We start from the raw sequence: 23,875 nt of genomic DNA, 5'->3' as shown, positions 1-23,875 counted from the left end.
ATCACAGTTCACAGCTGTCCCCTGGGGACACTGACATACAGGTGAAACTCGAATAATTAGAATATCGTGCAAAAGTAATTGCAGTAAGTGCTGCAAAAGGGGCCCAAACCAAGTACTGAGTACATATGCATGCTTGTACTTTTCAGAGGTCCGATATTGTTCAATCCTTGTTTTATTGATTGCATGTAATAATCTACTTTTTTGAGGTTGTGGATTTGGGGTTCTTGGGGTTTTCATGAGCTGTAAGCCATAATCATCACAATTATGACAAATCACGGCTTGATGTATCTTGCTTTGCATGTATTGAGTCTATCTCATATATTAGTTTCACCTTTTAAGTTGCATTAGTGAAATAAATGAACTTTGCACGATATTCTAATTATTCGAGTTTCACCTGTATGTATTATAATGTATATTAATGGATAAAGTTATATTATCTTTTTTAATATTTTTTTTAGCAGTGTATAGTCTGCAAGTAAAAAAAAACAAAAACCCATAGTGTTCTGTATGTGGCAAAAGGCCGCCATCTTGTGTTTATTTTGGAAAAATACAGTTTTCACTTATGTATTACCCTTTGCATCTCAGGGCTGCTCCCGTATTCCAACCTCTTTCAGCTGCTTCCTGTCTATATGCACTTGTTTCAGTATTAGATGCACATCATGCTCTGAACTGGCATGCTGATGACAAAAAACTGCACACTACACAATGCACACATTGTACAATGTATGTCAACACAGGCGCTTGTAGTGTCAAACTGCAGATTTAAAAAGGATGAAAACTACTTTCATAGATTTTAATGGCTGGGTTTAGATCTACTTAGAGTGAGGAATTTCATTAAAACAACTGTTCAATATTGTAAAATATGTTTTATGAAAAAAATAAAAAATAAAATGGCAATTGTGCTTTAGCACGCTAAATGTAATCCTTTAGATCTACTTGATGCTGCAGTGTAATAACTAAAACATATCTATGGATTGTTAACCCTGACAAGACCAAGTAACAGGTTGAACTAGATCTCCCAGTGTCTCTTAAGGGGTTAATCAATCTTCTGACATTCTTGTTTCTGACTATTGTATGATTCTAAGGAAGGAAATACAAAGTAGCACATAGTGTAAAATCATTCCACAAATGTATTAAAGCAGAACTCTGGTTAAAAATTGTCTAAGGCTAAGCCCGCACTGCTAGGGTTAAGTGCTCATTTTTGTTTAGGTTCAAAAATAACAAAGTTATACTCACCCGATCCTCTGAGCAGGCTTTTTCTTAGACCGGTAGAGACGAATGTCACCAGCACACCCAAATCCTTTTAGGATAATCAATTGTTCATTTTATTGAACAGATTGCCAGTTGAAAAACAAGCGCTTTCGGGACCTGGCAGGGTCCCTTCATCAGGCTCAACATCGTTGAGACCGGTCCTTTCTGACTCGCTCTCCCCTCTACTGCATCGGTCTAAATTCCCTGAGTCATCACATGTATAGATGTGAGTATGCTCATAAACATTCCTATGCTGCAGTGGAAGAGGAGATAGGCAGGAGGGAACCTAGACAAAAACAAGCACTTAACCCTTGCAGTGCGAGGGTAGCCCCACTGCAAAGGTTCAAGGAGAACTATGGGGTTTGGGCTTTTCCCCATAGTTCTACTTAGGGTAACGGGAGGGCACAAACTAGCGTCCTCCCGTCACCCTAAGCTCAGCATACCGCAAGCTATGTATCGGCTTCCTTTGCTTTAAGAATAGCGCTGTGCATGGATAAATGTGAGTACAATTGGTGTATTTTTCAGCATGTGGTAGTGTTTCTTAATCTCCCCAATACACCCCAAAATAAATGGAAACACCAAAATAATACCCACTGAAGTAAAGTCATATTTTTTAAGTGAAGCCTAAATTTTGTTTACCAGAACTAATGGTATTAGGCGTGCGTTTTCTACATAGTACTAAACCATGAAGAAAATTGAGAGTGTACATTTTTGGAGAGATCTTTTGGATGACATATCCACAGTTAGATCTTCCCCTATCTCCTATTTGCAGCTAGATTAATTAAGATGATTGAAATCTACACATTCAATTTGCTTGCAGATGAGCCACTGAAGAAAAAGCAATTGAGTATGTAACATTCTTATCTTGAGGTCATAGATTTATGTAAATACAGAAATTGCCACAGGTGGAAATGTCAAATCTTGTAGTGTAATTAAAATAAAGTACATTCAAGGTCAGTGTATTTTTCACCTGAGCACCAGATATTTATATTGCGCCAACATAAAATTTACAATTATTGCCTAGAATTAATATCTACTATCTGATATTGCGTTGCCAATGGTGTGATATAAAAAGGCCAATAAAAACCTGAGAGATGGACTTGGGCACTGAACAAAGCATTTGCATAATAATAATAATAATGTAGCGCCTACAAAATCAGAAGGACATGTCTGTGATAGCACAAGAAAGGTTGCGTAGCGAGAGATAATACATGAATAGTCTCACATAATAGGCTCCTAAATAACCCTTTAACACTTTAATCAAATAATTAGCATTCAAGACCCATAGGATGCCTGCGATTCTGCCTAACTAAAGAAATGATTTAATTGAAGAGAGAAAAAAATGTGCTCCCTTTCTAAAATTTTATTGTATCCTCTGGCACATGGAAATACTAAGAGCAGATTTTCTTCCCGTGTTTGTAATATTAAAGAATATTAATATAATTAAAGAAGAGTCATTGAACGTATTGCAGGGATTTAATTATTTAGCAGGTGTCTTGATGTCAGCTAAGAACGCTCGAGATATAGCTGTAATTTGGGTTTTTATGGGTTTTGTATCATCAAAATGTTCACAACTGCAAAGAATGCTTTGCTTGATTTAAAGCGCATTCAAACTAAAAAACAAGCATTTAATATAATGAAGCGTACCAGTCCTTAAATCCTTGGTTCTCAACTGGTGGGTTGTGACCCAAAAGTGGGTCGCGACCCCGTTTTCAGTGGGTCGATGCATGCCTTCCACTTTTCTGTGTGAGAGGCTCCTCAGCCTCCCTCTAGCGTAGCAATATCAGTTCTTGCGCTGAGCAGCCATTCGAATATGCTGCCTGGTGCCAAGTGTCAGCTTGAGGTGGGGTGGGCTGGAGCTATGGCCACGAGCGAGCTTCAGCCATACATGCATTGCTTAAAGCTCCCTACACGTGACCTTGTAGAGGTGCCTGGATCGGAGTGACGTCACATTCTGGCTCCTAGCACCTCTACAGGGTGCGCAAGGGAGCTGTAAAAACAATGCATATATGGATGGAGCACCATCACAACCCAGCAGCCCAGCACTGGACCCCAAGCTGAGGATCGCATGGATCGTCCACACCGGAACGCATGGTACCGCAATGCAGTGCATTCCATTGCAGTGCAACTTGGGTCGTCTGGTTAATGTCCAAGGACAAATGTGGGTCCTGAGGTTACACAGGTTGAGAACCACTGCCTTAAATGGAGGTGGCTGCATTAGATTTCACATATAAAGCTAAAAACATTTTCAGCAAGTACAGAAAGTACCTTCTGAACTTGCCTGAAAGAAAGCACAAACATCGGCAGCTTTCTTCTGTAAAATATAAGTCGCAGTCGCATCAATCCATCATGCATAGGCGTGCACAGTCTATTGCATTAGGGTGTGCACACAAAAGTACAAACACACACGTTCGTGTGTGTGTATATATATATATACATATATACTGTATATATACACACAGACCTGGGGCATCCCAGATTCCCATCTCTTCAACGGTCTATTAGCTCTTCTAGCAGGGGTGCAGTAATGAAGCAGGGAGCCTGGCAGGTGGTTATGTGATCACCTGCCTGGCTTCCTGATTGGATGGGAAGCTGCAGCCACACTCCCTTGCCGCTTCCCAGGCACCGAGGACTGCTGCTCTTATGTGAAGCATGTAAGTGGCAAGTGCTGCTGCGTCCTGTATTGCTGAGCCTGTCCCTGAGAGATCTTTGTGATCTCTCCACCAGCTCAGTGGTTAAAAACACGGTGCCTGGTGTTGTAGTTTCGGCAGGGCCGGTACAAGGTGTATTTGCCCCCACTTTGGAGCCCTTAGGTGGCTTATGCAAGTGCCGGCTTTGCCCCCCCCCCCCCTCCCTCCCCCACCAATCCACATGCCCTTGGCACTGTAAAAGTGTCCCAGTGCCGATGGGGACAAGGGCCTCGTCCCCGCATCCCTGACCCGGTGGTTGTGGGTCCCCCCCCCCCCAAACATTCCCATACAATGTACTAGGAATGCACCGATACCGTTTTTTCAAGATCAAGTATAAACACTGATACTTTTCCACAAGTATTTGCCGATACTGGTTACCGCTACTTTTTTTAGTGTCATGTGACAGTTTTTCTAAAACAATGCAGACTAATGATTTTAAGACAGTGGTGGAGCACCAGGGCCCAGTTGCAGCTGCAACTGCTGTGACCCTGGTAGTTGTGCCACTGACTCCAATCTCTAGAGGGACTACAAATCCCAGCAATACCTTATACAGCAATGCAGAATACGACCAGCTAGAGAGGACTACAAATCCCAGCAATCCATTACGCAGCAATGCAGAATACAACTAGCAATAAAGGACCACAAATCACAGCAATACCTTATACAGCAATGCAGAATAAAATGAAGCTACATACTTTTTGTTACTCACCAGGGCTCTGCGGTGTCTCAGGAGGCTGTGCAGGGTCTGACCAGGGCTGTGTGCGGTTTCACCAGGGCTGCATGCTGTCTCAACAGGACTGAGTGTGGTCTAACCAGGGCTGTGTGGTCAAACCAGGGCTGTGTGGCCTCACCATGGCTGTGCGGTGTCTCACCAGTGTTGTGTGCGGGTCTTAGCAGGGCTGTGCGGTCTCACCAGGGCCGTGTGTGGGTCTCAGCAGAGCTGTGCAGTCTCACCAGGGCTGTGCGAGCGGCAAGTCTACAGCACTGTTCGGACATCTACCGGTCTCCCTATGACTGTATGGACAGGTGTGGTTGGCAGAAGGGAGGACCAGGAGATGTTCGGCCAATCCGGCGTTGTAAACAGCCGCTGCGAGGTCCCCTGCAGGCTGCTGCGAGGTCTCCACAGAGTTCCCACATATCCCTCCTGTTGGGGCCCTTCTCTCACCTAGGGAGTAGAGTTCAGCCAGCTCGCAGGCCTGGGCATGCTGGAGGTCCCATCTTGAGCTGCCCTCTCTGCAGGGCTTGGCCAGGTCACTCTCAGCCATTGAGCAGTGTCGGGGCTCACTGTCAGGTCCTAAGTGCGCTGTCCTCACCATCTTTCTGGCCAGCCAATTGGGCAGGCTACTGTCTCCAGCTTGCAACCTGATTGGCGCAGGGACATAATGGGATGGGAGCCAATAGACAGGGGAGATACTGAAAGACCGGCCAATCAGCTGCAGTAGATGAGAGGAGGGGAGGAACTTAGTTGTTGGCTGCCGGAGGAGAGAGGAGACTGCTGTCACAACCCCCTAGGCCATGCGCACCTGTCAGTTTGGAGACACTATAGTCGGACCTGGGTTTCAGTGTAGTGCACGAGGTGATTAGGATGTGCCCAGGCACACACGGCACACCCCCCTGCACACCCCTATGTCATCATGCAATGGAGATGAACAAAGGCAGATATGTTTGAAGTCAAGCCTGGAATTCTTATCATAATATCAGTCATAGAAGGTTTTGTCTCTTACTTTTCCTCTAACCTGTTACAAGATTGTACTGATTTCGATCTTCTCATTTAATCCATGTGACCTAATGTTCCCAGATTAAAAATCCAGAGAGTCTCTTAGTATCATAGCTTCCTGAATCTCTTTCTTGGGGTATAGATAGTGGTATAGTTTGGATGACAAAAACCTGTTATGTTTCCATTGCGGAAATCTCTAACGTGCCTTGCAATGCTATCTGTGTCACTTTTTTCTTCAAGTAGTCTCCTTTGTTCTATGTCACTGATCCTCCTGGAGGACCTTTTATAACTGGGTTCAGTAAACTTTCTGGTTACCTAGACCAATTTCTACAACTCATTGTAGTAGCCCTTCCAAAATGTTTTGAAGATTCTCTACATGTCCTTGACTGAAGGACTACAAATGGGAGGACCACTACTTATGTTCAATATTTTGAAGAAATGGAAATCCCAAACCCTTCTCTATAAGAGAAGAGTTTGGGATTTCCACATCAGCCATAATGTCATTGTGTTGAAACTGTTAGGGACAGCTGACAATTCTGTGTAGGGTACACAGAGAGATACTGTTATTTATGTTCTAATTAATTTTCTAAACTGTTTATATATTTTTATTATTTCTATTAATCTTTATTTAAAAAATAAACCTTTAATGCAGGTTGCACTTGTGACAGTGGTCTTGAATTTACTGTACAAGCGGATGCCTGCAGTAGCTTTTGAAAACTTTGAGACGGTCTCTCTCTAAATGAAACTCTGTATACAGTCATACAGAGCAGGCAGAGAGGGGAGGGGGATGAGTTTGTCTGACTCATATAGCTGTGTGTGTAATCTGAGCTGAGGTAATAAAACACTGAACAATAAGCTTTTTAATGAAAAGCAGCCTAGTGAACAGTGAAAATTAGCCTACAGCTATGCCATATACCTGAAAATGGTCAATATGATGTAGATATGCAATCTTTATTTTTATAATAAAAAATAAATTTTCATTTTATAGTCCTTGACTTAAGGTCCAAAGAAAATCTATACAAAAGCACTATATACAGAGCAGTGATTATAGAAGTGATAGTTGTGATATCTGTGATCAGCTTAGCATTTTGAAATTGAATTGTTCCAGATGTTGTTTATGTCCTTTGAGTAAAGGAGAAAAACTCTCAAACTAATTAAAAAAACATCAGATGATCTTATGTATTTTTTTTATCTTGATTGATATTGCGGAAAAGCAGTGCTTTGTATATTTGAAAGCATGATTATTCTTCCAGCGACCGCTGTCAGAATGTGAGAGAGACAGCAGGGATTCCACCCTCAATGCTCATATAGCATTGATGGAGGAATCTGTTCTATTTTTTTCCTTGGTTAAACAAAACCGTGGGTTAAACAAAAAAATAGAACAGCATATGGCCAGCGTAAGGTAAGGGAAGGTTCCATTGCAAAGTGAACAGTATTTTTGCCCTTAGTAAATCAACCTCAAAATCTCTCTAAAAATTACATCCTGGAAAAGAAAGGAGAAAGCTTCCTGTGCTATCTGCTGTTTTTATTTTTAGTATTCTGACAGCTGCTGCCGTCAGAATATAAAAAAATAAATAAAAAAACAGCATTGGAATGAATAGCTAGATTACTATTGGCTATTTCAATTTGCAATAGCCAATAGCAAGCTGGCTGTTGCACCTGCCCTCTGCTGCTGTCAATCAGCAGAGGAGGACCTGATGGAGAACTTTAGGTCCACCTCTGCTGATTGACAGCAGCAGTGGGCGGGTGCAATAGCTAGTCTGCTATTGACTATTGCAAATTGAAATAGCAAATAGAAGCCTAGCTATTCATTCCTATGCTGGTTTTTTTTTTCTCTGATGGTGGCCGGTGGCCACGATGTCAGAAAAAAGAAAAACAGATAGCAGGGAAAGGTACTTTACCTTCTGTTATCCTATTTCTCTTTGTATGCATGTTTATACCTTTTATTCTCAAAAGCATACCTCTAGCTACTTACCTTTCCTGTGCATTACTGGTTTCTGAGTCCTGTGCTGTGCGTTTGCACCTTTACTTGTGTTTAGGTCTCTCTCTCACTCTCGCTCCTTGTGTGCCACTGTTCACCATCTTCCTCCTCTTGGTTTCAAGTTTCTTCCCTACCTGTTTCTGTATTAAGTTCCCTGATGCTTGAGCTAGCCCCTGAGTCTGTGTGGGTGCGCTAGACGGCTGCGACCTGGAAGGTGTCCAGCAGCCAATCATCCTTACCATTAAAGGGTCTGTCGAAGACCTGGCCCTTCTTAGATTCTGCGCCTCTAGTGCTTCCCCAATAATGGACAGACTCTTAGTTCCAAGTCTCCCTTTGACCAACATCCCTGATATCCAGGGCCGCCGTCAGGGGGGTACGGCCACACTCAAGTAAGGGGCCCGGCCAGCCTCAGGGGCCCGCGAACCTTACCTGGGTGACGGCCGTACAGGTGACTGAAGGCGGCCGGGCCCCCGCAGCACCGGAGGAAGCCGGGGCCCGCACACTCCACATCGTAACCTCGGGTGCTGTGCGAGCCTCCGGTGTCTCCCCTGTGTCCACTGCACATTAGGTTTTTAAAGATAGCCCCCGCGAGTATTGGCGGCCATCTTTAAACCTGACAAGTGCTTACATCCCATTTAATATATTGCCGAAACGGCAATATATTACATGAAAATCATTCCCTGGTGGGGAATCAGTATGATCTGCATCTCTTGCTGATGCAGACCATACTGATTGCTCCCTCGTGGGGCCTCTGCTAGCATGCAGGGAGCTATTAGTATGGTCTGCACCAGACAGAGTGCAGAGCACACTAATTCTTCACTGAACCCCAGGGATGCAGCCCCCCTTCCTGCAAAACAGGTAAGCAGGAGAGGGGGACATTTTTAATGAACTATTATTAGTTGTGAGAGTGTGTTTTATTGTGTGTTTTTTAATGTGTGTGTAATTTTTTTTTTTAATGAAGCTATGTGTGTGTTTTTAATGAGTGATGTGTGTGATATGTGTGTTTCATTACGTGTGTGTATTTTTTTTTAACCATGATTGCTGTTTAAATACAAGCGATCCGGCGTCTGTATAGACGCCGGATCGCTTGTACAATACGGCGCCGGGTCCCCCTCTGCAGCTGCCGGTGCTGCCGTCAGCTTCCCGGGCTCATCTGTCCCTCGTGTGAGCCCGGGACCGGTGTAGAGGGTCTCCCCTGACAGATCGGAGGAGAGATCAGCAGCTTCTAGTCACGGATCTCTCCTCCGATCACTGGACATTGGAAGTGAGGTGCATTTCATCACTTCTGGTGTCACTGGGCACATTCTCCGGCTCCTAGAGCCAGAAGAAGCTGTTGAAGCAGATCTCGGCTTCATCAGCTTCTTTGGGGTCCCTAGGTGACACTAGGGGTCTGCAAGACCCCTGATGTCTCCATAAAGAGGACCTGTCACATTTTATTTGCTATTAAATGGGGGACTTGTTAGCCCCCTATGTGATAGCAATAAAGCTGAGTGTGAATTTTTTTTTCAAAATTAAAGTAACAAAAACAATTACTGAAACTAATTTCGTACCATTTTTTGGGGGACTCATAGAGCTTTCGTTTGGTGGTGTTTAATATTTACTCACTGAGGTTTTTATTTTTTAATATATTAAGGAAAAATTACAGAAATGTAAAAAAAAACAACTGTTTCCCCTACATTAAATTCTAAAACATTTATTATTATCCAATTTTTTGGTAAAATATAAAAGAGGGGGTCACATCGGATAAAAAGACACCAAACATGTCAAGCCCTAAAATTGTGCACACGCGCACGAAACCTCAAAAAACGACATTACCCAAAATTGGCCATAGGCGACGCTTTAAAAGCTTTTACCACTCATCAGTTTAGTGTTATCAGTGATTGATGGCCCTAAAATGATTGCTCTCACTCCGACGTTTGTGGCGATATGTAACATGTGTAGCGCAATTGTCGTTTTCGCACGCTGGTGCACTGGACGCGTATTTACGTTTATATGTGCGTAAACGAAGGGGGGGGGATTTAAACATTTTGGGGGAGGGGTTACTTTTTTTATATGTGACTTTTATTTTTGTTTAATTTTTTTATTTATATATTTTTTTTTAACACTTATTGTTATTGCTATTATACATTATAGTGGATAACAATCTGCCTATATATTAGCAAAGGCACACTGACACACCTCTTTATGGAGACATTAGGGGTCTCTAGGACCCCTAATGTCACCCGGGGACCCCAAAATAAGCTGATGAAGCACAGATCTGCTCCACCAGCTTCTTCTCTCTGACTATAGCAGCCAGGTGACTGACAGGTGAATGCGGAAGTGATGTATTACACATCACTTCTGCATTCACAGCACGGAGGGAGGTCAGCAAGGAGCTGATCTCTCTCCCTTCTCCTCCTGACGCCCTCCCGAGCCGGTCCCGGGCCGCAGATGGGCTAGCAGATCCCGGGATTGAAGGTGAGGGGTCAGTAGGGTGGGACGGCGGCACTCGAAAAATCGTCGGCACTCGAAAAAAATCACGCCCTACAACCGATCGGCGGCTATAAAACATTTATTATTACCCAATTTTTTGGTAAAATCTAAAAGGCGGAGTCACATCGGGTAAATAGGCAGCAAACATGTTAAGCCTTAAAATTGCGCGAAACCTAAAAAAACTACAATATCAAACATTTTAGAGTGTAAGCTGCTCTATACAGAGACTGATGTGACTGTGGGAGGACATTCGAGTGTAAGCTCCTCTGTGCAGAGACTAATGTGACTGGCTCAGTGTGGCGGCGGTGTGGGGGCCCAGGCCTAAAGCTGTGTAAGGGGCCCCGAAATTTCTGATGGCTGCCCTGCTGATATCACTCCAGTCCATGCCTTCAATCCACTCCAAAGTCCTGAAGCCTATCTCCCCTAGCGCCCCAGGCAGATTGTGACAGTTCCCTTCATATATACTATGAAGGAGTGAGCACAGCTACCCAGGGACAATAATTGTTATTCATAGGACTGCCAGTAAAAATAATGAGAAAAAAAGAATAAAAAAAATGAAAACCAATGCAGTCGCCACATCTAAAGACTGGTGAACTGCAATATGTTACATTTTTGTTTATATGTTTATATATAGTTCAACAAGGTAGCAGCTTGATCATTCATGGTCAGCCAATAAACAATCTTTGCAATGCAGGATCATTTTACAAACATGCATTTTCACAATGGATAAACATCCATACTTGTGCAAGGGAAGGAGAAAGGTAGAATTTTACAGACATCCCCAGCGTTGACCTCTTGTGGGGAAAATCAATAAAAAAATCTGGGAAATGTTCCAGCCAGTCAATTTCCTCTGGGAAGGCTTGAGCAGGAGGTAGTAGCCACTGTTGGGTGGGATTCATAGACATATGAACATTTTGATAATGTCAGCACTTACCTTAAATTATGTCTCTTAATCCGATCTTCTTCTTCTTTCCCCATGTTTTCATCTGTCCCTCCAGTGGTGCGGCGGCTCTCCGATCCAGCGCTGACTCCTCTCTGCTTGCAGGCACTTCTGATCCAGCGGTGTCTGCATGCGGGTGCACGCGTCCATAGACTTACCTTGCGTCTCTGCTCGTCTCCCGGCCGAGAATCTGAACTGCGCATGCGCCCGCACCCAAGATGCTTTGCAGCCGCGCGAACCATTTCGTTTTCTCGGGCGGGAGCGCAGCGAAAATAAGGTAAGTTTAAACCGCTGTTAAATCGTTTATATAATATCGAACAAACGGCCGGGTTTAGAACCCCTTTAGTTAGAGAAACGTGCAAATGGAAGCATTTTCCAAGGCAAAAAAATCACTGGCCAACTGTGGTTAATATTGGTGATAGAAGAAATTGAATACACTTTTCTCACCGGCTCAGTAATTTTGAGCTAATTGTTTTCCATTCCTACAGGAGCTGGATTATTTATGAGTTTCTGCATGAGGATACTGCTAATTTACATTTAATAAATCTTCTCTATATGAAGTTTTTTCTCTTCCATGCCAGAATATTTCCCATTATAGAGACACTTAAATATGCCATAATTAGCTGGTGAAAAGCTGTTTTCATGACATAATTTTATTGATGAACTGTGTTCCTGGTAAATGAACTTTTCCGGGTTTTTCAAGCAATGAAAGAATGTGGTGAATTGTTTCTCTCGCTAGTTTAGAATAAACTCGAAGGAGAACTCCTGACAAAACACGGCATTCTGTAAAAATGTATAATAACACAGAAGCTCCATACTGTGTTTGTGCTTCCCTCTTGTTTATACATGCACTGCGCAGGGTTGCCAAACCCCTTTTTTCACTTTGTATGGACAGCAAGGCAAAAAATCACAAGAAAAACAACCTTTTACAGTCATTTTAATAAAACAGGTTTATTTTAGATTTTTAATAAGTGCTGTCAAACCAATGTGAACTGGTTGTAGCTTCAGGTCCGGATTAACCAGACAGATTATTCCAGGTCCTGGAATTAAGGAGATTAAGGGGGGATATGATTTTCATGTACAAGATGTTCAATGGTGACAGCAACATTGGCAACAAACTGTTTGAGATTAACTCCATTACAAAGACTAGAGGCCTGAGGTGCTGCGCGTGTCGGGATCCTCTGGCAGTCGCCGGCCAGCTAAATTAGGACCCCACCTGGAACTCCTCCCACTGGACCAGCGCTGACTCGCCGCTGCTCTCCCGCACCGAATGTAAGTGAAAAAAACCCCAAAAACATAGCGCAAACATCGGGGCATTTTGACAAGTACTTGTCAAAATGCCCTGTTTTTTCCGTCCTCACCCTGCAGCGCCCTCAGGCGGCCGCCTGACTTGCGGTAGCGCCAGGCCTGGTGCTAACGATGGTGCTGACTGCTGAAAATGTCTGTGTATATTTGCATGGAGGCACCACCACATTAAAAGTGTGTTATACAGTGGTATAGCAGATTACGTAGAAATTTGACAGTGTATACCTGAGAAGGATGCAGGATGGATGCAGTGCCACCCCATGTCCTACACCTTGGTGACAGCGACAGCACAGTCACCTCTCTCCTTTCTCCTCAATGGCCTCAAGTAGTGACTCCTCAGAACCTCCAGTCCCCCTCAAGTGCCCCAGAGCATGTGCAATGGCCCAAGCAAAACACTACCACGCTGTTTTTCAGCAACAACACAAGCTGCCTGCCAAACACCTGATATGTGATATACCCATGTGCTCGAAACTTCACATTAACCATGCTGCATTATCCATCCTCATGGCTCCTGATTCAGGATTTCACAGCATCCTGTCAGCCTTGTAAGAGGCAACCAGAATAGTGAGCTGAGATGCGGTGGGGGGGGGGAGATTAGTGACAGGATCCCTTTGGTGCCTCAAGACCAGTAGGATCCTTTGCCTACTGATTCCACCCCCATGATTGCTCAGGTAGCCAAGCAGCCTCTGAAGCCAGTGTTCTTTCGCTAGAACACAGGCTTCACAGGCAATCAGAATTCCGGGTGACAGGTTATGATCCGCACCCCCTTACTTCATGATAATCATGGCACAATGCACCAGTACTCGGTATCGGCGAGACCCGCAAAAAAATATCGGTACTCATATTCAGTACAGAAAAGCCGGTATCGGTGCATCCCCAACAGAAAATGTCTGGGATCGACCTGAACCAAAGCTTGTCTCTTGAGCTATACTAGTCTTGCAAAAACTAGACTGATCTACAAAAGGGTACAACTGTTTTGCACCTAGTAACTTTTAAAAATGTGCACTTTCCCTTAGGTATCTGCAGGTGAAAGTGGTTTGTGCTTTAACAGTTTCAATGCTGTTTTCTTCATTGTGGAACTGATATTTGTGGCGCCTTCTACACATTACAATCTAATTATATGTTTTCACATTTTTAATTTTCTTACTTATATGATGAAATGTAAAAAAAATCTTTTGAGCTATTACATTTTAGGATCATATAATAAGGAGTATAAGGTTTAAAAAAAAATAATTTCACAGATTTTATCTCTGCTATCCTGTCAAAGAAGAAGATCTTCACCCAAGCAATAAAAAACAGAAACACTCTGACATAAAAAGCCCTTGTGTAATATTGTTCTTACAAAACCTACTTCTTTTAAATCCTATCTACCTGCAAAGCAGTGATAACAAGCACTACCCTAGAGATTGTCACTATAGAAAAGAGAGCTGAATGTACACTAATATTTTTGTTAAGATATAGTTATTTTCCCAAATTCTACCTAAACTGTAAAAATAAGAATGAATTTTCATTATATATGACATTTTGCAATGGTGAAAAACTTGCAGGGGACACAAAGATAAAATGTTTTGCTCTAACAAATTCTAGTCCAATTAAATGAATTGTAACACATATTTAAAATTCATTCAATTTGTCTCAATTAACTAGATTTTCTACAGCCTGCAGGAGTGAGCCACAGTGCTGAGAAAATAAATGACTTCATAGACTAAAGAAGATTGATTTAACTCTGTGTTGTATGCAGTTTCAACATATCATTTTACTGAAACAGTGTAGCACAGTCAGTTTCCTAATACTTGTCTTTTCTTAATTTGTAGCTACAAGTCTTGCTCTTATCCTCCTTTTGGAGGTGCACTAAATACCTCTGTAGGTGCTTTCTTGGTGCGAACCTAGCAAAGGAGCTCAGTAGCTCTGGCTGCTAATCACAGAATGCATGGCTTTGAAATCCAGTGCCCTTGCCCAGTACAGGTATAACACTGTGACCAGGGGTGTCTCCATAATGAGGCAGCCTGAGGCGATAGCCTCTGGCAGCATTCCATTTGGGGAGGGGGGCAGCACAGGTGACTAACAACACTCCCCCCAATGCTGACAGATCGGCCATCCGCTGCCTTCGCTTGGCTGGCTGAGAGCCCCCCTTCTCTACAGCTTTCTGACATGGCCAGAAGAGACTAGGCTAACTGTCTCTTACATGCTTTTTAGCTTATGCACTGTTAAAATGCCCCTATGGCTAACCGCTAGAGATGCCCATTTTGTGCATCAACCAGTACAGTTGCAACATCATGTGGAGCAATGCCTATTCTATGTTAGCAAACATTCGTGTTACTGTTCAAAGAGACTTTAAGAAAGCAAAAAGCTGCTGACAGGTATGAACTAGGGATGCACCGATACTTTTCAGATACCAGTGCCGATACTTGGCATTTTCATGAGAACTACCAGGGTTGCAGTGGTTGCAGCTGGGACCTGGGTCTGGCACTCCACCACTGTCCTGAAATCATTAGTCTGTATTGTTTTAGAAAAATTGTCACATGACAATAAACAAAAATGTATCAGTACTCGTACTTGTAAGTGCTTGGCAAGTACCAGTATTCGTACTCGCAAAACTGGTATCTGGGCATCCCTTTATTTTTATTTATAAAAACAAAATCATACATTAAAACAGAGATGTTCAAATCCCAGGAGCTCCGTGTGCTCCTTACAAATGACAGCTGCCTCCTAACTTTTGAATTTTTCTCTATCTGTGTAGGTTGCTCAGGGACCCTTCAACAAGCTACAATAATACCCGGAATGAAGTCCTATCATTTGGGCAAAGCAGACCTGAAAGCTGAACCTGAAAGTTCATACTTCATTCCGGGTATTATTGTAGCTTGTTGAAGGGTCCCTGAGCAACCTACACAGATAACACAAATAGCTATTGGTTTACCACTATGGATGGCTGCCTCATTTCCAAAAAGAAAAGTGCACAACGGTTAAAGAGGTGAACAGGTATCAGCACAATCAGGAACAAAAACTGAGGAAAATGGGGCTTTTAAGGTGTCACTCTAGGCATGCAAGACACATTTTATTACATACAAATCTTTATTAAAAAATTGTTAATAAATAACATTTATATAAAAACTAAATAATCCCACTGGTACTAAAATATGTATCAGCGGCAACTCCCTCAATACACTATTATCTATCATGACTTAGGCATTAGGCCTCCCTGAACCCCACAAACACATTTTATGCATCAACAGTATAATAGAAAATATTCCAAACATCAATTTTCTCATGAACATTAACTCGTCACATAATGTCGTTGCAATTGGCATCCTGAAATGTTGCATGGAAGTGCTGTGTGAACAGCCGAAGGTCTAGCCGAAGTCTGAAGGCATCAGTGATTAATGGCCCTAAAATTCTTGCTCACACTCCCTCGTTCACAGTAATATGTAACATGTGTGGTGTAATCGTTATTTCTGCAAGTAGGCGCACCAGATGCACTAAAAACACCAAAAAAAGTAAGGGACTTACATTTTTTGGGGTGTTTTTACATTTTTTTAATATGATACTTTATTTTTTTTCAAACTTTTTTTTTTTAACAAATAAGTTTGTTGCTATCACATAGCCAATGTGCCATCACATAGCCTATGTGATAGCCAATATACAATGACAAGTCCTCTTTAGGAGAGATCACTTGTATGTAACAGCCGCTACCGACTGTTTACATTCCCAGAGGGATTCTGTTTGCATGCGCCTGCAAGCAGAAAAAAAGTCAGCTGGGAAGAGGTTGCCGTCCGTTCGTGTTTTCACAATGAGCGAACGGCAAGTGGTTAATGCGTATATGAAGTGGATCTAAATCTTTTGACTGCCAAGACCTGTCCTACACATCATGCAAGTGAAGGGCTTAAAACAATCTTACAGCTGTTTCTTTTTTCTTCCGCAGCCTCTAGATTTTAGGGAGGGAGTAGATCTGCTGGATTACTTTTTGTGAAATCTGAATGTGTGCCCCTCCCCCCTTGACCCTCCCCTCCATGGTTCCTAGGCTCTCCCTCACTACTACTAAATTTTTTTAATTATATGCACCTGTTTTGCTTTCAACAGATGCTTTTCTCAGAGCACAATGTATTGATCATATAATAGATCACAATGCATTTGTTCTGAGTCACTTTAGAAGGTCACATTCTTTGATGTTGCCTTCTCAATAATCTGTGTTCCAATGTTCTTTAAATATATTATATAAATTGTGTTTCTTTCTTTTACACTGCCTAAATATGTAGATTAGAAACATAGAAATGTGAATAACAGAAATGACTTTAGCAGCTTATGTAATTGCTAGTCAAACTATATTTTAACAAGCTTTTCATTACCTGACATCATTAGGCACTTCTTTAGAAAAAAAACTGTTAATTATTAAGGCAGGAAATTCTGGTATTCTTATTTAAATGTTTGGTTATTATTGTGCTGAACGATAAAATATAGATATACAATATTTTCCTCTGATTTGAGAGTTCTAGGTCTTATGCATGCTGTTTTTCGTCCATCCATTTACTCCATTAAAATAATAGAAGCAAATAAGTAAGAATTATTCCAAAAGTATATTTAGCAGTATGAAAGGCTTCAGACGCACATGCACACTGAGAAATCACTCGAAGACTAACAGCACAGTTGGGAGGCTCCCCAATAATAAGGGTAAAACTGGTCTACAGTAGTTTCTTACTACTTTTCCTTACTAGTTTATCACTGACAATGGAAGGTATTGTAGATTAGAACTGTACAATGTCCTCTAAAAACTGTTTACGCAGAACTTTATGATCTTTATATATTAGGGAGGTTAGAAGACCTTATTTTAAGAATATCTATACTTTACCTGACACTAAACTCAGGAGTTACATCATAAAAATACATTCAAGTACCCTATTAACAAAAATGTATCTTATTTCTGTATCACTCAGCTGTAGATCCTCAAATCATCTCTGAATTGGCTCCTACGATGGACTACAATATCACACCTAGTTTACTACTTTGTACTAAAATTATAGTCCATCAAAGGAGCGAGCTTGGAGCGGTGGCTACTTTACAACCCACACAGGGACCATGGGGAACAAAAGTAGCCACCCTCCAGAATGAAGGACAGTGTCAGCACTAAGGCCTCATTCACACAGGGCTAACTCGGGGCATACATGGAGATGAAGGGATCAGGTACATGAAAAGGAAGGGATCAGGTACATGGAAGGTAAGGGATCATTTACATAGAAAGGAAGGGATCAGGTACAGGGAAATGAAGGGATCAGGTACAGGGGGAAGGAAGGGATGAGGTACAGGGGGAGGGAAGGGATCAGGGAAAGGAAGGGATCAGGTACAGGAGAGGAAGGGATGAGGTACAGGGGAAAGGGATGAGGTACAGGGAAACAAAGGGATCAGGTACATGAAAAGGAAGGAATCAAGTACAGTAAAAAGAAGGGATCAGATACATGGAAAGGAAGTGATCAGTTACAGGGGAAAGTGATCAGGTACAGGAGGAAGGGATCAGATACAAGGGATGGAAGGGATCAGGCAGCACCTCATGCCACCTTTGAGGCATTATATCAACGCTCTGAGGGCCCAACACATATACTTGTTGTACAGTCTATTACTAAGAGGTATAAGCCCTTCTCGACCGTATTTTGTTGCAGAGTGGGTCCTGATATCTGCTGGAGATGTGTTGCGGAGAAGGCCACTTTGTGTCATACATGGTGGTTTTGACCTCCACTGCAAGCTCTTTGGAAAGAGATCTTTCATATGTTTCATCAGGTGACTTCCACCTTAGTCACACCTTTGCCTATGATTGCACTTGATCTTGCCTGGCTCTATTTCCCGCGCTGTAAGCAGTGTTTGTTTATTAAATTTTTTCCTGCTGGCGACCAGAACAATTATCCCTTGCCATTGGAAATTGTCAGTTTGCCCCACCATTACTGAATGGGCTATGGAAATGGCCCATATTGAGCGAATAGAGCATTTGACAGCACAGACCTCCGATAGGAACAGAAATATATTGCTAACTGGACCACATGGTTTTTGTTCATGTACTCTAATGCTTTTATATCAATTTTTGGGACTAACATTAATATAGTTGAGTGGTGAAGTTATAGCTGTGAATGCTGTTGCTGGGCTACATCCCTGCACACCATTGGGTTTCTTTTTTCTTCTGTCTGTTTCTTGCTTGATTATTTTTGATGACCTTGCTGGTGATAATGTACCAATTGTTAGGCTAATCCACAGTGAAATATGATATAAATTCAGGCAGAGTTGGTGGCAAAAGGGAAACATTTAGTTGGGGAGTATTGCAGGAGGTCATTGCACAGGATAACCAGAGTCTCACAATTCCGCATGAGGAAACAGGTAGTGAGGAAACAAAGCAAAGATGACAAACTGTATAGGCAGTGATTTGGGTCAGTTGGCAAACTGTGTCCTACTTTTGTGAATTGTGGTCTTGTTTGGCCAACTTCCCTCTGTGTCAGTAACAAGTTTGATTTCAAAATCTTTGGCAAACACACTTCTTCCCTGCCTTCTCTCTATTGTTTTGTTATTGTTGGGGATATGATGTGACCATGGCAAGGAGCAGCAGCAAGATTGCAGTCGATTACTGTTTGTCACTTCCAGAAGAGGCACTGCAGAAGATCACGTGGAGGTGGACTCAAAATTAAAAATCTCTAGGTATGGGTTTTGATGACAGTAAAGAAAAGTATAGAATGATGACAATATAGAAAAGTTAACTGAGTTTCAGGCGGGGTCAGGCAGAAGGATGTACATGGAACACCGGGCCAACAACTAAATGAGTTTGATGAATGACAGAAGGGTGCACCCTGCATGGACAAGTGTCAAGACATCCAGATGATTTAATCCAGTGCAATGGCATGTATGTTCCTAATATATTAGAAATAACCTGAATGAAATTTGCCTAATAAATTAAAAATGTAAAAGTGCACTCATATTATCTCTGCTTTATGAATAGTTCACACTGACTTTAGTTACTTAATTTCTGTATGTTCAAGATCAAGACTCACTGAGACTGATTAAATAAAGTATGTCCACTCAATAAATTGTGTGAAGATTCACGTCGATTATCCAAGCATGTTAAAAGTAAATATCAGGGCGTGGCTTGATGGCGGACTGAGAGAGACGTGCTTTCGTGAGTGCTCCGTCCAGAGCTACAACATAGAGCTGTATAACTGCCCTTCCCAGTGATCAAAATGACCAGGCATGGACACCGCAGACCCTCCAAGTCGACGAGACAAATGGGGAAAAAACAAGGTCAGCCGGCGACCATTAAAAACTTCTTCGATCCCCACGAAGCTGCCGACCGGCATCTAAACAAAATGGCGCCGCCGGGCCCTCGTATACAAACCACACGAGGCGACCACTTAGCCGACACCCCGAGTGGATCTAATCAGAGGGGTGAAGTATCCCCTTCCTCGTCCTCCAGCTCCACGGGCTCACCTACATCACCTATGGAGGGATCCATTCAGCCCAGCCCGGATCGCCAGATGGCAGAAGGAGACGCAGGGGACGGTAGGCATGTCTGGGGACAGGGGAGAGAGGTTGAGGTCTGGCCTTCTCCTACTCATATGGCCATGGGAGAGACACTCGACACGGCGGTACATAGTGGGAATGTTTGCACTTCCCCCACAAGCCCAGAGGAGCCGATTCCTCTCCCGACCCCCCCCTTTGTTTCCCCCCCCGCCCCCCCCCCCCCCGACATCTCCTTTACAAATATGGGCCCTTCCCTTGGAAGACGTACCTAGGCCCCAACGGCACCCCAGATCCAGGGACTCGAGTGGCAGGCGATCCCAGGATTCTCAGCCACCTTCGTCGCAAAGGCCTTTGCAATCCCAGCAGCAACATGTAGTACTGGTGGGGGAACAGCGCCATCTAGCGGTGCTTCCGCAAAAAGCCACAAATTCTACTGTGAGTAGTGGAACTCCAGGCTCCCACATAGCTATGATCCCAACACACAAAGAACTAAAAGCGCAAATGATCCCATCTAAACGCCACATTGCGGAAACTACAGTGGAAAGATCCTCCTCAGAAGCAGAAGATACAGAGTACACATCTTGGAGGGAGTGTATTAAACATATTCCCACGAAGAAAGATTTTCGGCTTCTTATACATGAAGTCAGGGAAACGTGCAAATCAGAAATTCAAATACTTCGCAATGACTTTCATCAACTTGCGCAGAAAGTGACGGTAGTAGATGAAGACCTGCAGACCACCAAACAGGATGTATACAAGCTGCACACCAACTATGTGGACCAAGCTTCAGTAATTAGAGACCTACAGCGCAGAGTGGAAGACCTTGACAATCGGGGCAGACGTAACAACCTAAGGATCAAAGGATTACCGGAAGCAACTGATACTGAAGACCTTCAGGCTGTTCTCCAAACATTGTTTAATAACGTATTGGGCAATCCCTCCTCCCACAAAATTGAAATGGACAGGGCCCATAGGGCGCTACGACCTAGAGGTTCGGCCTCCACTCCGCGTGATGTGATATGCAGGATCCACTACTTCACGGTCAAAGAAGAGATTCTCATAAAAAAAAATACGTGTAGGAATAGATGAGGGTAGTAGACAACCCAGGAGTTCATAGCGACAAAGAATACCGGAAAAGGGAACGTCCAGACCCGAACCATTACACTACTTTATTGTTATTTTATTGAAACTATATAGAGGAATGTGGCAGTTCAATTTAGTTTTGTTCTTCTTCTACTCTTCTACTTTCTATATACTTGCTTTCCTAATTTCTTCTGAACTTTGATGCAAACTGGTTACGCATATACGATTGCCGGGCCGACCGGATATGGGAACTTATCAGCAGTATATAAATATAGCAGACAAGAGACTACCTGGTTAGACATATTAGCTGTGAATAAGTAACTACATTGGCGCTGATTTGATACGGTATAGTCAAAATGTTATACGCATTAGCATCCATGGTGTGTCTATTCCTTATACTTATACTTGCTTTGTTAAACCAGGATCCCACCGGAGGTCTGGCAATGTTTTATCATAATTTCACGAAGCTGTTTGTATCACCTTTGTCTGAAAAATGTAATAAAAATTGTCAATTTAAAAAAAAAAAAAAAAGTAAATATCTACTTATTTCATCGGCACATGATTGGATAACTGAAGTGACTATTCAAACAATTTATGTTTTAACTCCTTAAAGCGGACCTTCACCCGAATCTTTAACATAACAAGAAATATACCTTTAGAAATGTTTGGTAATGACAATCTACAAACACATACTTCTAGATAATTGCCGGCTTTGTATTCTTTGCATACCTTATTTCTCTTTTCTTCCGCAGTCTTCTGACAGTGGCCATGTTTACTAAGGGCTGATTACTAGCTCCCCCCTTACTTCCTGGATTTCTGTCACATGTGATTAGACATGTGAATAGGACGTGTGTCCATGCACATCATCTCAAGAGAGGAAAATGCCTTTCCCTGAGATCTCCTGAGATTACAGATGAGATTTCCCAGCAATGTTCTGCTGATGACAAGGCAATCCCAGTGTGCATTGCTTTGGCAAACTGAAGTCATTTTTCCCTTTCAAAGCAGGAAGTGAATGCTCTGCAAGTGTAAATATTTCAAAATCACAGCATTTTACACCTGACATGTCTATGTTATTATTAATCATCATACATAGAGGGATGCATTGGTAGAATTAGATTTTTGGGTGAAAAGGTCCATAGTTAAGTAAATCAGCCCTACTGTCTCCAAGCCACAGTTTAGCATTTGTGCATAACCAGAGAAGAACAAATAAAAAAGTTAATACAAAATTATAGCAATATCATCCAAGGGCACAGACATATATATCACCAACTACAATCCTGCTATTGATTACATTTTTTTTATTAATAATAGCATTCTACAGAGAAGAAATGACTCGGCAGATGAAAAAAATGTTGCAGGTTTAGAGGAAAAAAGAACTGAAACAAATGTCCCCTGGCTAGATGCATATCACAAACAGGACAGCTGTAATTTTATTCTGTTTCAGGAAATGTTTTATTGTTTGGGACTTGCTTTTGTTATAACTGACGTAGTGAAGTAAACATACCAGTTATTTTCTACTTTATCTCTATTTGTACATATAAAATATTTGATATAAAATAAGTACCACAACAGCAGTTGTAAATCTGATTTGCAAGCCTCCTGGCTATAGATTTACACAAAATCAGAATAGATAAAATTCATTGTAAAAAATTAAATTTTTTTGTTAAAAATTAGCTCAGTTTTACAGGATTATCTATTTATGCTGCACTAAAGAAAGGGAAAACCCCTCTTTTAAACAGTAAACACAGTTACTGTCTATCTATCTATCTATCTATCTATCTATCTATCTATCTATCTATCTATCTATCTATCTATCTATCTACCTATCTATCTATCTATTAAACCTTCTTTGACTGTGCAACCCGTCTTTGGTACTGTCAGTGCCATGATATTAAAGATGAAAAGAATATGGCATACGCTTGAGTTGCCAAGAGAAATAAGTCAGATATGGTGGGCAGGAATATAAACACTCATCCTCACACAGAGAACAGAGGGCTAGGACAGGACCACAGAGGGACACCACCTGTCTGTAATGTTTTTTTTATTTACACTGCTCCCGGACTGACAGGAGTTCTCCAGTGTTGATATAGGTGTGCTCATTTTGCGATCATTGGCGAGGACAGACAGGGGGACTTGTGATCAGACAGATGGATGCACATAGCTCATCTTCTGGGTATACAGCACAGTCATCTGTCGGCTGACAATGTTGGGGCTCTTTAAAAAAAAAAAAAAAAGTAAATATCTACTTATTTCATCGGCACATGATTGGATAACTGAAGTGACTATTCAAACAATTTATGTTTTAACTCCTTAAAGCGGACCTTCACCCGAATCTTTAACATAACAAGAAATATACCTTTAGAAATGTTTGGTAATGACAATCTACAAACACATACTTCTAGATAATTGCCGGCTTTGTATTCTTTGCATACCTTATTTCTCTTTTCTTCCGCAGTCTTCTGACAGTGGCCATGTTTACTAAGGGCTGATTACTAGCTCCCCCCTTACTTCCTGGATTTCTGTCACATGTGATTAGACATGTGAATAGGACGTGTGTCCATGCACATCATCTCAAGAGAGGAAAATGCCTTTCCCTGAGATCTCCTGAGATTACAGATGAGATTTCCCAGCAATGTTCTGCTGATGACAAGGCAATCCCAGTGTGCATTGCTTTGGCAAACTGAAGTCATTTTTCCCTTTCAAAGCAGGAAGTGAATGCTCTGCAAGTGTAAATATTTCAAAATCACAGCATTTTACACCTGACATGTCTATGTTATTATTAATCATCATACATAGAGGGATGCATTGGTAGAATTAGATTTTTGGGTGAAAAGGTCCATAGTTAAGTAAATCAGCCCTACTGTCTCCAAGCCACAGTTTAGCATTTGTGCATAACCAGAGAAGAACAAATAAAAAAGTTAATACAAAATTATAGCAATATCATCCAAGGG

This window comes from Nanorana parkeri, unplaced genomic scaffold (genome assembly GCF_000935625.1).
Source record: "Nanorana parkeri isolate BGI_ZX_2015 unplaced genomic scaffold, ASM93562v1 scaffold402, whole genome shotgun sequence".
Taxonomy (NCBI): domain Eukaryota; kingdom Metazoa; phylum Chordata; class Amphibia; order Anura; family Dicroglossidae; genus Nanorana; species Nanorana parkeri.
This window is presented reverse-complemented; position numbering follows the sequence as displayed.